The 16,209-nt window shown below is 41.5% G+C and overlaps 1 long non-coding RNA gene across 1 annotated transcript; it reads left to right on the top strand.

Annotated features, from left to right (window-relative positions):
- Positions 1–225: 225 nt before the first annotated feature.
- On the top strand, positions 226–16,006 carry LOC138249258 (uncharacterized). The gene is made up of 3 exons (XR_011194811.1): positions 226–382; positions 6,692–6,874; positions 15,791–16,006. It is a non-coding gene; the product is annotated as an uncharacterized lncRNA (long non-coding RNA).
- The last annotated feature ends 203 nt before the right edge of the window (positions 16,007–16,209 follow it).

Raw genomic sequence — 16,209 nt, 5'->3', positions numbered from 1 at the left:
TGTCCCAGGGATTGGAGTGAATGTGGAGTGACTCACCGAATATATCAGCTTCCATGAACGACTTGACCAAGGGTGGAAACTCAGCAGTAGATTTCCACTTCTTCAAGCACGCGCCCATCACCTTAGGAACACTTCTGCAATCATAAAAATACAAAGGTGGAGCAAAGGCCCCACCGACCTCTCCCTCAATAAACACCAGGAAATATTAAACAAACAAGAAGGAGAGAATATAATGTCCCCTTATAAAGAGGTTTCCATCCCAGTGTGACATTCCTCCTGGTGAGCAAAGGGTTCGGAGTCACAATGGAATACAAGGTGTTTTGTTTGCTTGCCATCGCCCTCATTTTAGGGCTCAGCGCTGTAACAGAAGCACATCCACCAGGTGAGAATAATTGTATTTCTTTGATTTTGGATTTTGTCCTTGCATCAAAAACGTCGATGTTATTTGTTACATTGTCAAGCAAAAATTCAGAATGGCCACTGTAACTTTGATATTTTTAATACATCTAGTACTCATGCAAATTGGTGTAGAGTGAAAATTAATGACAGTTTTGTGTATTTGAGGGCCCCACAGCACAATGGTGCAACTCGTCGTGTGAGAACTTGATTTTAACCTGCAAGCAAAATTACCTTTTCACTCAAATGCTACACATCCAGTAGAGAGGGCTGGCTTTGAGATGTCTAGCTGGTTCACACAAATATTTTTCAGATGTATTCTTCGAGTTACAAAACTTTTTAGGTTCCTATATCTTTAAGGAAAAATATGTTTAGAAAGTCATGTTTTTAAGTCCTGGAATTGGAATCGAATCAATGTTGTTTTCAGTTTATGTTCACAAGGGAGCTTGTCCCCAACTCAAAACGGGTCTAATAACAGGCGTACGAGGAAGCTTTTGATTCTTCTCAGTCCTCGGTGGAATTTCAAGTAAATGGCGACAGGACAGAGTGTGATTAGACAGGCATCCCAGGGCGGCCATTTTGTAGGTCTCAGATCCGTGCTGCGATAATAAAATGTAACTGCCAGTTTAAAAAGACAAGATGCTTCCTTTGAACAGCAGATATAGCCAGTGCTAAGTTTGTAAAAGAATGACTGCTGGTGCCCAAAGATCTACTCAGAAGCCCGCAGACGGTGCTATTAAACGTCAATGTACACAATGCATAGTCTGGAATCTGCCTCTTACCTCTAATCCACTATCAGAGATTTTCTGCCCCTTTATCTTTCTCTTGCGGGTTCTTCTTTCTCCCTTTGTGACTAGTTTTTCCATCGTGCTCTTCCTACTTCTGTCCCCTTTGTGTGTTTTTCCTTTTCTTGCTCTTCCTACTTCTGTCCCCTTTGTGTGTTTTTCCTTTTCTTGCTCTCGGTCAATATCTGATGAGGAAAAGTAAGTGCTGATCCCCAAAATGAGTGTTGTTGGGCCCCACTGGCAACGACAAGCTCATATTAAGCACTGAGCATGGCCACTTTCAATGACAATTACAATGCTAGCAAACTGTGTGTGCTTTGCTCCACCTCCCCACATAGGTTTAATGCAGGCACAAGCAGGCCCAATGGTGCAGGGGGACACCACATCTCAGGTACCCTTTAATCAGAAGAATACTGACAAATATCTTTGATATATGAGAATTTAGGGGTCCCTCACCATATTGTGCATGGGCCCCTATGATTTTGCTGTAGCCCACCTCCTCCTCAATGAACAATATTATCAGAGCAGGATCTCTAAAAGTATGGTATTATTCTAGTCAGGTCTACTACAGTATTTCCTATTACCTAGAATGCAATGCAGAAGAACCTAAGTATATAGAGAAAGATGTCTATACATATATTATAAGGTGTCAAACACGAGTAAAGACTTAATAAGACACCTCCTGACATTGTTCCTTTCATTGGTGAGACTCCACTAATTTATGTTGTCACACATACAAAACTGCCATAAACCATACTACCATAATCCGCAATACTTGAAAACGTGCAGATACACTTAGCATACAATTTTTGCCATTTGCTTCTGGGTGGGTCTTTTGTAACTTACCTTTTGACTCTAAAAGTAATGGTGGCTTTATTTTTCTACCTGTACCAACAGCCACATCCTCCAGGTATTGGGGGGTTATGTGTCAGAGGTGAGCACACATTTTTAAGAGACTATTGTTAGTTAAGTCACAATAGGTCTTACGACCCAAACAGAATGTCATCATAAAGAGACAGATTCTGAATCCCTTAGTGTTAGTGATTGGTGATGGTGCAAAAGGGTAAATGGATAAGATTTGTACTTTAATGAGGGCGGCCCCTTTAAGAATGACTTATTGGCCTCGCATAAAAGGACAGAGAGACACCTTATAGAACTGCATTCCAATAAGCAATGTTTATGGAGTGGGGGTTGGGGGTTGGTGATGGCCTCTGCTCGTGGCCTTCTCTTCTGGCTGCATTGGTGCAGTGTCTTCAGCAGTGGTCTCCAAACTTTTCTATGCCGCACACCCTCAGTTGAAAAATACAAATCATTGGCACCCCCTCAGAATTTTTTACAATTATTTTCTAAAGATGGCAATGTTTAAATATGTCTAGACTCTAGAGTGACATCAGATGCAGAGCTTGCATCATCGGTCATTTTTTTCTACACAGTCATTTTGCTTTTCACAGGGCGATGGGCCATGTGAAGTAGTAACTTTTTTTGCAAACTTCGCTTTGCCACATCGGTAAACGTTGTGACATTTTCAACAATTTAAAGCGCATTCATCATTTAAGACTAATGCATTTTTTAATCCATGAAAGGTACTTTACATAAAACAGGGATCGATTCACAAAGGGTTTCCTATCAGTAGGCGTGGCTTACTTATACAGAACCCCTTACTCCCGAGTAACTCAAAAACACAAACTTTGTGGATTGGCCTTAGATCTTGTCCATCTCAACACCACTGCGTATAGGAAAGCTCTGCAAAAAGTAACGTCACAGAGAAACATTTTACGCACAATGTCTGCTTCCAGGTGTCCTGTTGCCTTCTCTAGAGCCTCTTTTGCAACCTTACCGCAAGATCTGTCAGCTTAAACTTTGACCCATGTGACTGCATGAGTATACAGACAAAAGAAGCATGCAAAACGACAATACTGTGCTTCTGCAAATTATAGGAAACTTCAGAAAAAGTTAGGATAAGGTCGTGAAAATTCATTAAATCTCTAAACAACCTTGGAGAAAAATGTATGCAAAAATAGACTTTGTCGCCGAAAAATAGCAACAATCTTCTTTTTGCAGAATATTTTTTCCAGCATTACAGATTAAACGTTCTTACAGTCTACGTCCGCCAGGATGTACCCACCACTCTGACTCTACATAATACTGTGTACTAAGCTGCAGGACATCGAAAAGCGTCTTTGCTTTTAGGTTCGCATTTTTGGACTTATTATTTGTTCGAAAAGAGTGCACTAGAAAATGATTTGGCTTCTTGTTGCTAGAGAAGAGTCATCCTAATTAGAGTGAACCTAAGAGAACAAATATATCTGTACACTGCTCGTTTAATTGGTGGATATGTTGACCAGGGATGGTGGCAACAGACACACAGCATGGGCCCCTCAATTACTTTTTAATACTCGGATGACACTTTCCTGCCTATTCAGAGGACACGCATTTAGGGGCAGAGCTAAGGTCGCTCTAAGGTGGCTTTTCTGTGGTGCCATATTTACGAAGTGGTGAAATTCTTGCATTGTGCTACTTTGTAAACCCTTGCACCATATTAGGTCTGCGTCAGGCATAACGTATGCAAGGGGGGAGTTCCGGCGCAGGGAGGCCCCTAAAAATGGCACAGTGAAATTTACATTTCACTGTGCCACTTTTTCCATCATTTTTAACACCTGCTCTAAGCAAATGTTAAAATGTCGCACCCAACATATTCAACGGGCCTCCCTCTGCTTTGATGCACTAGTGTCAACATTTTTGACGCTAGTGTAGCAAAGCACCACTATAGAGCACAGAATGTTGACCTTATTGTGCTAAAGACCGCCATGGTACTCCTTACTGTAAATACAGCGCAACCATGATGTCGTTTAGTGCCGGTAAGGGGGGGGCACAAGAAAAGTGGTGCATCATCTATGATACCACTTTCTTGTAAATATGCCCCTTAGTTTCTTGATCAAACTGCATATAACCCAACAGTTGTCTTTCAATAGCCACTAACAGCATGGGCAACACAGCTTGTATTTATCAACTAAGATCTATATTGTCTTCACATCAGCAACGTATACAGAATTTTCCTTTTCTTAAGCTAAATAGGTATTTGGAGAAAAATATGAAAAAGGAGATGTATCCATGTACTTTGCAGTAAGAATGATGCTTCCGGTATCAATTGATCAAAATGTTGAATTCCTCTATCTAACATTTACCAGTCAAGGCCCACATTAAGAATGGCCAGGTTAATTGTGCTATGTGCTGTAACTGCTGTTCCCACATATATCGCAATTATGAGTTATGCAATAAATATCAATGTTTCGAACCTGCCTAAGTTTATCGGGTGAAAATTGTCTAGAATTTATCAGAACATGAGGACTTTGGTGCAGTAAACATCAAAATCAGCATTTTATTCCCCAAAAACGTATAACTGGGTGGAAGGAATCACAGCTGATAAATTCCGACTCAATGGAATCGGATGTTATCAGGTGCGATAAATATCACACAAATTAACGAGCCACTCGTAATGAGGGCCCCAGCATTGAATGATGATCTGGTGTGTATTTCAGCAGCCTTTACTATTTCAGTAATTCTGTATGAATTGTTTATAGTCCCTCTTTACCTCACTTACACTTTGCAGAAGTCTTCCATTATGGACGATGAACTAACCATATCAGGCATACACGGGCCAATCAGAATGGCTCCAGCCGCAGTCCTCAATACTACTATACAGAGCCAAAAGCCCTTCACAGTGTCAGGCCTCAGCACCTAGGCTCTCTCCCATGCTTACCTTGTGCCTATCTGTTTTTTGGAGTTTTACATAGCACAAGCGTGGCCCAAGAGCATTAGAACAATTTACATGAGAGCTAATATACATAACACAAGGTCATATTAATTAGTAAACTTTATTTTTTTAGGCATAGGGACATTAAGTCATTTGCACAGAATCAAGGGAATTTGAGTGAACACTGGAATGCAAACCTGCAGGGGCATAGATTGGTCAGTAAGACTCGGGGTGAGGGGATGGTTGGGTGAGCTTCAGATTTTTCAACAATCACATTGGCCTATCATTTTAGTCATTATATGAGAAGTAGCACATGGGGGTGGCTTAAGTGCCAAGGGAAGGCAATGGAGTGCAGATTGTGAGGGGTACTGAAAACACAGTATTTTGTAAAATACCCATGTTTTAAAACCTTTTTAAACAGAAGAGTGTAAGTGTGTTTTTCTCTGAGTGACTATGTAAAAATCCCAGGTGAAATCCGACAGACATCTTACCATACCTGACTGAAAGCTCCTATACCCAATTATTTCATAAATAAATAATACATTTATTAGGGGGGTGTAACCCTCCACCCCCCTGAAGCTATGCCTCTGCAAACCTGGTTTCCGAATTCCAAACTCAGCAGTTTGAGCCGAGAGCACTCATCTCTTCACCTCTTCTCTCTTTATGATTTGTAAAGCATATTCAATGCTGGACAGAGGACAAGCTTCAAAGCAAATTTCAGGATCTCACCCAACCTACTCACAGTCGTGAAGAACTAGACAATCAGTGTTGCAACAAACCTTTAGCACCACCTCGCCTTATGTGGATGTGTTGTCCGTCCAGCTACCTTCTAATCTACCTCATCGTTCTTCATACCTGTCTCTGCAACACTCTCCACATCTCATGTAGTTACCCTTTCCCACTGACAGTACCCACTCACCTACTTCATTACTTGTATGAGGGCATCTCTCAGCGTCTAAATACATTGCTATTTCACAGGCAACATTTAATGTAAATAAATATCAACATTAATGAATTACTGTTGCACCTTTTCATCCTTCAGTATATTACAGTTGCTTCCATAATTCCCTTTTCTGTTATTTCACTTTTTTTTATCACAAAACAACTTCTGGTAATTCTCTGTGTTTATGTCCAAGGCCCTCATTACAAGATAAGAGCTAAATTTCAATCCCTGTGCAAACACTTGTTTTCACAGGGATTGGAATTACGAGTTGTGTAATAATTATCACGCCTCACAGTTGCCCTCTGAAAGTTTCCAGCACAACCCTGCTGAAATCTATTAGGGTCAAAGCCTCAGAAAAATAAATGCAAAAGAAGCTTGGATTTGATGTGTTAAAAGCATCTCTGCATGTTATACCTCATTTTCTTGATGAAAAGGTGAAATAGGAGGCACTTCCCACCTGGGGTAATGCAAAGTTTGTTGCAACATCATCCTGGATGAGATAAATGCCTGTGCTCTCGTACTCTACTTTTGTAAATTAAATGATTGAACTTTGGTTTTCAATTTCAGAGGTGACCATGCTTGGTGAGAGCTTCAGCTATCCGTTTGATTTTAGTTGGCAGTTCCAATTGAAATGTCAAGCAAAATATTGATGATTCAAATTTCCATTTTAATTCAGATATATAGATAAACTACAAGTGATCTAGAATGTGAGAGGCGAGAGGGATTGGAATAAAAATTATTAATTGAGAGAACAAGAGGGAAATACTTTCATGTATCAATTACCAAATATTCCTCATTTTTTGTTTGTTAAAGATGGTGGAAAATGCTCTATTTATCCAAGACAACGAAAAAACTGTGGCCCTCCAGGCATCTCTCCTGCTGAATGCAGAAGCAATGGATGCTGTTTCGACTCTAGTATTCCTAATGTGATCTGGTGTTTCGAACCTAAGTCTTCTCCTCCACCACCACCACCACCACCACACCATCCAGATGAAGGTAATGTATCTTTTAATCATAAAAGACTTTTCCAATTTATCCATGTGACGTGATTGATATTTGCAACCAAAAACCAGAAGGACAGTACATCTAATTGACAGTGTGTTGGGATCCAGGAAGGAATTGAGCCTGGTGACCTTACCTTTTCACAGTTACAGGGTGAAGGTTCAGTATTTTGCATCAGCAGGCTATTGCTGTAATACTGTTAGAAGGATCACAGGTATGTGGCATTAAAAGAGTAAGGAACCTTTATAGTGAATCATCACTAACTGGAATCATTTTTAATCTGAAGTAAGAAATAAATCATCCTGGATGTTGGATGGTCGAATCATGTGTTAGGACAAGTAGGGGTTGGGAATCCTTTTGAAAACACCACGTTACATTTTTAGATACTGGGTTGATGTTTCAGCCAGCGAGCTAGCCACACCTTCGATCTCAGCTTCCCATCATTATGTCCAGATTTGTATGCTTCTCTAGTGCCACTCCATTAACCAAACCATTCATGTCTTCAATTATCATTTCTTTGCTTTCTGGAGTGGGTGGTCCTTGGATGCCTATTATGACAGTGACTTTTCTAGACTCAGTCAAGGTAGGCCTTAAAGTCCCTAGCCTATTAATACTCATGTCTGGCCCAGGCTTTATGTTTTTGTTTAGTCACTCTTGTACTTATGTTTGACTTAAACTAAATGCTCTGATTTCTGCCCTTTCATAACAGATGGTAAGTGTGTAAGAAATTATGCCATATTGAAATAGTCTGAGACTTTATCCGAAATATAGAGCTGTCTCTTACGACATTACTGGCATGACTGGGAGCTCCATGAATATTGCTCTGCCACTATGCATCTCTGTATTATTAGAAACCTCCAAAAAAACATATACTCCACTGGTTAGTATAGTCTTTAGTCAGAAAATAACAATTGTTCCTCACTTTACTGTTCCATTATATTCATACTCCTTATAACAGGCTTACAGGGCTGTGTATTCTAAAAGCACTGTGAATCAAACCGCATAAAATTCCAAAACTAACAGTTAAATATTTATTTTAATTCATGAAATTCTTCCCCTTGTTCAATTTCAGACAACATAAAAAAATCACATAAAAACAAACAACATCTAAAACACTGTGCAATCCTGAGTTGATTGTTCTTATACAATTGTGCAGTGCTGCTAGATTATGCCACCATTTCTAATCGTCGATGTGTTTCAGTGGCCAAAAAAACACCTTGTACAGAACACAGCAAATTGATATTGTGCCGGTCAACATTGTTTAAATAATTAACATAATTACAAAAAACACAAATACAATGTAATTAATATTATTATTTAACATTAATATATTTATATATTAATGTTCATCTTTAAAAAAACATTCAAACACAACTATTAATATGAAATTCCGTTATGTCAATTCTATAGCATTTTGTATTGACATTTGTTAGACCTGACAGCCTTAGGGTAGTCACCCCTAACTTTTTGCCTGCCTCCCTCCACTTTGTGGACACTGTTTTTGCTGGTTTTTAGACTCTGCGCACTTTACCACTGCTAACCAGTGCTAAAGTGCATATGCTCTCTCCCTTAAAACATGGTAACCTTGAATCATACCTGATTGGACTATTAATTTACTTATAAGTCCCTAGTAAGGTGCACTTTATGTGCATAGGGCTGGTAAATTAAATGCTACTAGTGGGCCAGCAGCACTGGTTGTGCCACCCACTTAAGTAGCCCCTTTTCCTTGTCTCAGGCCTGCCATTGCAAGGCCTGTGTGTGCAGTTTCACTGCCACCTCGACTTGGCATTTAAAAGTACTTGCCAAGCCTAGAACTCCCCTTTTTCTACATATAAGTCACCCTTAATGTGTGCCCTAGGTAACCCCTAGAGCAGGGTGCTGTGTCGGTAAAAGGCAGGACATGTACCTGTGTAGTTATATGTCCTGGTAGTGTAAAACTCCTAAATTCGTTTTTACACTACTGTGAGGCCTGCTCCCTTCATAGGCTAACATTGGGGCTGCCCTCATACACTGTTGAAGTGGCAGCTGCTGATCTGAAAGGAGCAGGAAGGTCATATTTAGTATGGCCAGAATGGTAATACAGAGTCCTGCTGACTGGTGAAGTCGGATTTAATATTACTATTCTAGAAATGCCACTTTTAGAAAGTGAGCATTTCTTTGCACTTAAATCCTTCTGTGCCTTACAATCCACGTATGGCTGGGCTTGGTTGACAGCTCCTTGTGCATTCACTCAGACACACCCCAAACACAGGGTACTCAGCCTCACTTGCATACATCTGCATTTTGAATGGGTCTTCCGGGGCTGGGAGGGTGGAGGGCCTGCTCTCACACAAAGGACTGCCACACCCCCTACTGGGACCCTGGCAGACAGGATTGAACTGAAAGGGGACCTGGTGCACTTCTTAGCCACTCTTAGAAGTCTCCCCCACTTCAAAGGCACATTTGGGTATAAAACAGGGCCTCTGCCCTACCTCATCAGACACTTGCTGGAGAAGAAACCTGAACCAGAAACTACATCCTGCCAAGAAGAACTGCCTGGCTGCTCAAAGGACTCACCTGTCTGCTTTCTACAAAGGACTGCTGTCTTGCTGTTGGCCTGCTGCCTTGCTGAACTCTTGGCTGGCTGTGAAAGTGCTCTCCAAGGGCTTGGATAGAGCTTGCCTCCTGTTCCCTGAAGTCTCAGGACCAAAAAGACTTCTCTCTTTCACTTGGACGCTCCGTGCGCCGAAAATTTCGACGCACAGCTTGTTCCGCAGCGAGAAAAACGCCGCACACCGACGCTGGTCGACGCAACGCTCTTGGGACGACCGAAAATCCGACGCACGGCTTCGCAAGGACACCGCCGCCAGACCTCTAGAGGAGAAATCGATGCGACGCCTGCCGTGAGATCGTAATTTCGACGCGCAGCCCCGCAGAACGCCGCGCAGCTGGAAAACAAGCAGGAAAATCCACGCACAGACCCGGGACATCTGGTAATCCCTGCGATCCACGAAAAGAGACTGTCCGCGCGCCGGAAAACGATGCACGACTTCCCCGCGTGGAAAATAACAACGCAAGTCCGTGTGTGCTGGGGAGAAATCGACGCACACACCCTTTTTCCACGCACCTCTTCTTTTGTGGCCCTCTGAGGAGATTTTTCCACTCCAAACCAGGTACTTGTGCTTGAAAGAGACTTTGTTTATATTCTAAAGACTTAAGACACTGTTTATCACTTTTCAGTGATATCCCTACAATTTCCCATTGCAACCTTTATTCTTTTTGACCTACAATTATCCAGATAAATATTATATATTTTTCTAAACACTGTGTGGTGTATTTTTGTGGTGCTATATGGTGGTATTGTATGATTTATTGCACAAATACTTTACACATTGCCTTCTAAGTTAAGCCTGACTGCTCGTGCCAAGCTACCAGAGGTTGGGCACAGGATAATCTTGGATTGTGTGCGACTTACCCTGACTAGAGTGAGGGCTTTTGCTTGGACAGGGGGTAACCTGACTGCCAACCAAAAACCCCATTTCTAACAACATTGCTCTGAATAGTCCCCACGGTCAACCAGTTTCCCAAAATTCCGTGCACCTATCATCCTTCTCTTGTCATATCACTCTTGTAAATTCCTGTGCCATTAGGAATTTCCATAAAGTGTGAAAATCATCCACCTGACCACATTTCATTCTCCCGTCATAAATTTCTATTCAAGCTGAAACACATTCATTCTACAAAACACCCTCTTTCCCTTTTCATCCCACCCTCTGGCCCCACTCTAGCCTAATAATTGAATGAGGTATCTATTTGCCCCATAAACCACCGTTCTAAAGGGTGGCAACAACAGCATCAAATCTGCCTCTTAACTATCGCTTATAGGTTGATTTGTAGCTGTCTCACATGATTCTCTTCCTGGGACACTTACCTCCCATGATCTGAAGAAACAGCGGGGGAATTCAAGAATTTATAGAATTTTCTCCAAATATTCCATCAGTGAAGGAATTGTCTACACTTAAAAAAAATAGTATATATGATATTTCATAACAGGTGTATATATATCAACATAATTGTATCCTTCTCTTAATTCCCATACTTAATCCTCACCTCAATTCATTTAAATAGTTGTATGCCTGTTCCACAATGAACATCTATCAATCAATCAATCAATCAATTAGGCTTTATAAACCACGGCTGATCATGCAATAGGGTATCCAGGTACTTGCAGGTCCTGGAGCCTCATTCGAACAGGCAGGTTTTGAGGGCCATTTGGCATTCCGGAAGTGAGGTGATGGTTCAGAGGTGTGTTGGGAGGTTATTCCAGGTTTTTGCTGCGATGTGAGAGAAGGAGCGTACTTCACTTTTGCTTTAGTAGATGTGGGGAGTGGCAGAGTATGGGCAATTGAAAGGGATGCAGATCTCAATGGTTGGTGGAAGTTGAGGCAGTGGTTAATGTACGGGGTTCCTTGGCTGTGTAGAGCCTTGCCTTGCCTATAAATATAGGGCTACATAACAATATCACTCTTCACATCGTTTGTGAAACTTACGAACTATAAATAATACTGCTTACCTACACTAACTCAACATCCTACAACTAGAAGGCCTTTGTGATAACATTTTCTCTGATCCCCTATTTTTTCTATGTTTGCTAAGATATAAGGACTGTCCAGGTCACGTTCTAAACCTTTTTAAGAGTTTTTAATACAAAAAGTACCCTATACGAGTCCTAAAACACCTTTCCTTGACAGTAAGTAAGCAATATTTACCTCTAGAGCCTGCCCTTGGTTTCTCAGATGGTTCTGCAAAAGAGGTCGGTGCCTAACTAACCTGGTATTAATTGGTCACAAATATTACCAACTATAGTCCACGCACTACATATTCGCTATCATCAAAAACTGACACCTCCGACCAATTCAATAGTGGCTAAAAAACACAATACATAAACATGGAAGACGGACCTCTTCCTTTAATCAAATCAAGGACCTAATTACTTGATCCTGCTCTGACGTATGACGGTATCAATGAATTATTTACAGTCCAGCTGGGTAGTTCCTTATATCTTTAATGTCCCTTCTCGATTAAAGAAATTATGTATAATTTATGAGTAAAAACACTGTGTCCCAATATCGGTGTTATCTTCACTTCAAAGCTACAATGGAAATGATTTAAGATTGCATATTCAAAGTAAAGCACTTGGCCAATCCTGTGCCTACTTGAATTACTTTGCAATACGTTCAGAAACCCCTCTGCTGTTTAAGCCTACTATAAAGAAATTAAGCTCTGGAAATAAAACAGCTTGTCATTGTGGTATAAGGTGGATGAATATAAAAGTGAAGTGAGGAATGGTTGTTGATTGGTGACTAAACATATCCGAACATGGGGAACATTTTTTTTTTTTTTTTTTTTTTTTAAACTGTTCCCCTCGGTGTTTGAGAGGTGCTTTCTTTGATTACCTGTGGTTTCTAGAAGCCTCATCATCCGTTTATTCACAGAGTTTTGTAAGGTACAAAAGTCTTGCCCTGTGCCTAGACAACATTGTTAATTAGTTTGAATTGATTTTGACAAGCAAACTTGCATGACCCATGGAGTGTAGCTAAGTGCAAGAGATCTCTATCCAACATTTCTCATAGTATAAACACATGAGTGAGTTTAAAGTGAATGTCAGTTTCAACAGTTCTCTTTTCAAACCTTTTCTGAAAGGTAGGCCTCTCATTTCAACCCTGATGTGGGGAGTCAGTCTGTCTGTTCTAGAGTTTGGGACCTTATAGATGACAAATATTGTAGACCCTTTTTGCTAGATCGGGAAGATGTGGCCAATCTGAGGTCATTTGTTGGGTATTATGAAATGCCAATTTTTAGAGGTAGCCCTGACCTTTCTTTAATAGGCCTTGTGAATAGCGCACAATAGTTTACATTTCATTTTTGACTCTGCCAGTAGAGCAATATCAGCACCGCTATCCTATGGTTTCTTTTGTTAGATTAAGATACTGTTGGACTTGGCCCTTTTTGCCGGGACATCCCCAATCTTTTTGCCTTCTTTTTTTCTGACCTGTTTTTGTTGGCTTTAGGACTCTGGGCACTTTACCACTGCTAACCAGTGCTAAAGTGCATATGCTCTCTGTGTAAATTGTATTGTTGATTGATTTATTCCTGATTAGCAAGTTTGATTTACTAGTAAGTCCCCAGTAAACTGCAATAGAAGTGCCCAGGAACTGTTAATCAAATACCACTAGTGGGCCTGCAGCACTGGTTGTGCCACCCACATTAGTAGCCCGGTAAAAATGGCTCAAACCTTCCACTGCAGTGTGTGTGTGTGCAATTTTAAACTGCCAATTCAACTTGGCAAGTGCACCCACTTGCCAGGCCTAAACCTTCCCTTTTTATAAATGTAAGGCAACCCTGAGGTAGGCCCTAGATAGCCCCATGGGCAGTGTTCAGTGTATGTTCAAGGCGGGACATGTACTTATGGGTTTTACAGGTCCTAACAGTGAAATACTGTCAAATTCAGGTTTCACTGTTGCAAAGGCCTATCTCTCTCATAGGTTAACATGGGGACTGCCTTTGAATATTATTAAAGTGCAGATTCCCTTAGGGAGCAGATAGAAATGTGGAGTTTACGGTGTCTGAGCTCACAATTTAAAAATACATCTTTTAGTGAAGTTGGTTTTTAGATAGCGTGTTTGAAAATGCCATGTTTATAAATTTGGCATTTTCTTGCTTGCTGTGACTCTGCCTGTTGTGGATTCCCTGTCTGGGTCAGTCTGACAGTTGGGCTGTTTGCACCTCTCTCTCTAGACAGCGACACAAAGGGAGGTGGCGTGTAGCCTGCCTATCCTGATGAGCCATTTTTGCTAGGAGGGAGGGAAGGAGTGGTCACTTACACCTGAAAGGGCTGTGCCTGCCCTCACACAATGCAATCTCCAACCCCCTGGTGTGTGTCTGGGGCCTGGCCTGGGAAAGGCAGGATCTTGAAAAAACAGATTCTTCTCTTTGAAGTAGGCCTACGTCAAAGGCAGAAAGGGGTATAAGAAGAGCACCCAAAACCCCTGCAAATCATATCACTTCTGGATAAAGAGGAACCTCTGCCAAGGAGAAGAGCTGAGGAGAAGTGCTGCCCTGCTTGTGACTGTGCTCTGTGGAGCTAACCTGCAGTTGCTGCTTCTGCTTGTGAAAGGGACAAAGACTAGACTTTGTGGTATATTCCTGCTTGAGAAGAACCTCTAAGGGCTTGGACCCCTGTTCTGAAGTCTCAGGGCCATCAAAGACTTCCCCTACCAGCACCTAGACTCTCTGCTGAGACTCCTGCCCTGACAAGTGGTACCCTATCAAGTCCCTGGGCCCTTGAAAGGAGAAGCTGGTGAAAATCCAAGAAAACTGACCTTGGACAACTCCGGACCAATGCCGATGCCGATACAGTGACACCACCTGCAACAGACTCTGTGGTCTTCGCTAGAATGCGACAGCCCTCGCCGGCTCGACGCCCCTGCAGACCTGCCGAAGTCCATGACTCCATGGAAGTTGCTGCACCACGTCGTGACTGACTCTGCCCGAAGTGCGCGGATTAAACGCTTTGCACTGATGCCGCCTCATCTCCATCGCTCCGCAGCAAGGACCCGATGCCTCTTCGTGACGCCTCCGCTCTTGTGCCCCGCATCACCAGAACCGACGTGCCTCATATTCAGCGAAGCCGCGATCCCCGACTTTGTGCACTGACTTGTTCTCACAGTTTACTAAGGTACTGTACCTGGGGGTCTGCGTGACTCCGTACCGGGCGCCAATGGGGTCAGATTTTTGGGAACGACTCTGTCACGATGCCATGTTATCACTTCATCGAAGCATTTGTGTTTCTCAGCACTATTTTTGAGTTTAATCTTCAAAAATTCATAACCTGACTTGTGTATGTCGGATTTTTTATGTTTTGGTCGTGATTTGTTTAAATAAATATTGGCTATTTTTCTAAAGCTGTGTTGAGTCATTTAGTTGTGTTTTACTATATTACTGTGTGTGTTGATACAAATACTTTGTACCTGGTCTCTGAAGTTAAGCCTGCCAACTCGTGCCAAGCTACCAAAGGGGTGAGCGGGAGTTAACCAAGAGTGATCCTCTTTTACCCTGACTAGACTGATGGTCCTTGCATGGACAGGGGGTAACCTGACTGCCAACCAAAGACCCTATTTCTAACAGATACCATCTCACATGCTGGTTTTGAGGTCTCTGTAATCTATCTTTGACTTTACGGAGAAAACCAGAGTATATTGTATTTCACTAATCAATATGTACCATTACCAAGGATTGTCTGTTATCGCTGGGTTTGAAGGAGAGTGAGAATTGCCCACAGCATGGACATGCAACCCAATGAACATTCCACTGGACTCTAATCCTAAAATGTGAAGCTACCATGCAACCTACATCTACAATTAATTTTTTGGTGCCTACTTTAGAGTTTGGAGGGAACCTAAAATCCTTCATCTTTTCTAGGATTCTTTTAATACAAAGTTACAATCCACTAGCTGGATTTCCTCCACCTTAAGATGAATATACTATTGTGGAGAAAAATCAGCAGATGGACTCAACTCCGTCTCTGTAGATTCCTACAAATAGGAGGATTTTCATGTCATGTCAAACTCTAAATGAAGTCCATTTCTGAACTATGTGTTCCGAAACTGTAAAAAATAGGCTACATATCAATGTCCTTTCTGCAAGTGATGTGATCTGGCTGCTATTTTGCAATCTACAGAGACTGTGTCATCATGAAACGGATTGGTATTTTTAATATGTCTTCCACTGTTTATGTATAGTGCCTATATTTAACGTATTTTAGTACATGTGTGTCGTTGGAAGTTCAACAACTTTAAAGCAAGTTGGGTAGATTTATATGTAGAGCTAGCTTGTGTTTTTATTCACAAAAAATCGAATCTTTTTTTCCAGAATGTTTCTAAGGAGCACACCAGATCCTCCTGTCGACATCTCAGATGCCAGAACTTCAATCGACAATCATTATGTCAACACATTGGTCTTGTGCCACACATTCATCAGCTGAGACACATGGGGATATGTTCTTTTATTCAATGCTGATTCTGACCACATGCAAGCTCCAACAGTTAATACAGTGAACGAGTTAAATAAAAGCTACACTCAAGAAGAGGAGTTTTGTGTTCTATTCATTTTCATTTAATTTCATTTAGTTTTATTTTATTTATATAGTGCTGACGCCTAAGTTCTGTACAGAAAATAATAAAGCCAGTTGATACAAGGGCACAGAAGGAACGAGTATGGCAATGGCGGACAACATCTCATGAAAGTGATGAGATTCCAGGGCTGATATAGGTTCAACAAGAAAGCACAAT

Source organism: Pleurodeles waltl, chromosome 8, assembly GCF_031143425.1.
Source record: "Pleurodeles waltl isolate 20211129_DDA chromosome 8, aPleWal1.hap1.20221129, whole genome shotgun sequence".
In the NCBI taxonomy this organism is placed as follows: Eukaryota; Metazoa; Chordata; class Amphibia; order Caudata; family Salamandridae; genus Pleurodeles; species Pleurodeles waltl.
Note: the sequence above shows the minus strand (reverse complement) of the source record. Positions and strands in the feature narration are given on the sequence as shown.